The following is a 1240-nucleotide window of genomic DNA, read 5'->3' on the forward strand; positions in this document are numbered from 1 at the left end:
TGCCTCCCAAATGCTGGGATTAAAGGTGTGCGCCACCACTGCCTGGCTCTGCTTTTGTTTTGAAGACAAGGTTTCCTGTAGCCTTAAATGGCCTGGCCTTGCTATCTATGTAGTCCAGGTTGATCTTGAACTCTTGATCCTGCTGCTTCTGTCTTGGGTACCTGTGAATCACAGTTGTGCACCACCAACAAGGTTCGCCCCTACCCACATTTCCTACCTTCCCTCTGGCTATCAGAAAGACTCCTGTGTTCAAAGTCAGCTGCCTGCTCCCCCACCAGCCTAAAGCCTCAGACTTTGGGCCCAAGTGTTCATCTCACGCCAGCCTTACCTCACTTTTTCTCTCCCTGCCTACTCCTGGGTCCTCTGGGTCTCTGGCTTCTTTGCGCCTCCCCAACTGCTCACCTCTGCTCAGATCCTCCAGTCGCAGTCCATCGGTCTGCAAGACGAACAATCCCGTTGCCGGCAGGGCCTCAACTGTACCAGGTTCTCCCGGTCCATGAACACAGGGACTGGCGCTGTGCCCTGCACCTGACGGTGGCGCTCCTGTTTGCCCAGATCGCAGAAACAACGCCACTCTCCCCACGGGCCTAGGACGGACTCTTCCACTACTGAAGAAGGAAGGTGGACAGGAAAACCCAGTTGGGGAAATTAGCCTCCACGCAGTTGACTTGTCCAGGGAGGGACAGAGATAAGGAACCTAATGACAGCTGGCATTTGGAGACTTTACTGCCTCTGTGTGGTGGTGAGAGCTAGGAGAGCAAGACACCTGTCAGGCTGACAAACATGAACTGCCCACAGCTGCAAACAGATACTCCCCAATCTGTGCCAGCCTGCTCAGCTGGGAGTACGGACACTCTGTCCTCCTTCACACCTGACAACCAAAGTTGACTCTTATCCTAAGGGACTTCATTGGGCCGACCCAGCAGGCGCACAGCCTCCTGACAGGCAGGGCTAACAGAGGGTGAGATAAATGACTCAGGGAGGTCAGTTAAATCCCCTGCTGCTGCCTGCCTGCCTGCCTGCCTGGCTAACTTGTAGCAACAAAGTAGTTTTTTATGCTCAGGAGCAGCTACGAAGTTTTTTTTTTTCCTCACTGTTGTGCTAAAGATAAGTGTAAGATTTAATCCAGGGCTCACACACTCTGGTCAAATGCTCTACCTCCTCCCCCCACCTACACTTTTTTTAAAAAAAAATATTTATTTATTTATTATGTATACAATGTTCTGTCTGTGTGTATGTC

At 51.6% G+C, this 1240-nt stretch overlaps 1 protein-coding gene across 1 annotated transcript in view; it reads right to left on the reverse strand.

The window, feature by feature from the left end:
- The window catches only part of Rnaseh2a (ribonuclease H2 subunit A), a 12595-nt gene that overhangs the window by 10022 nt on the left and 1333 nt on the right, over positions 1–1240 (reverse strand). Inside the window, exon 2 of the mRNA XM_005366983.2 lies at positions 403–608. The gene's annotated coding sequence lies outside the window, so the exon portion shown is untranslated. The remainder of the gene's footprint in view (positions 1–402; positions 609–1240) is intronic.

The sequence above is a fragment of the Microtus ochrogaster genome, unplaced genomic scaffold, assembly GCF_000317375.1.
Source record: "Microtus ochrogaster isolate Prairie Vole_2 unplaced genomic scaffold, MicOch1.0 UNK15, whole genome shotgun sequence".
Taxonomy (NCBI): domain Eukaryota; kingdom Metazoa; phylum Chordata; class Mammalia; order Rodentia; family Cricetidae; genus Microtus; species Microtus ochrogaster.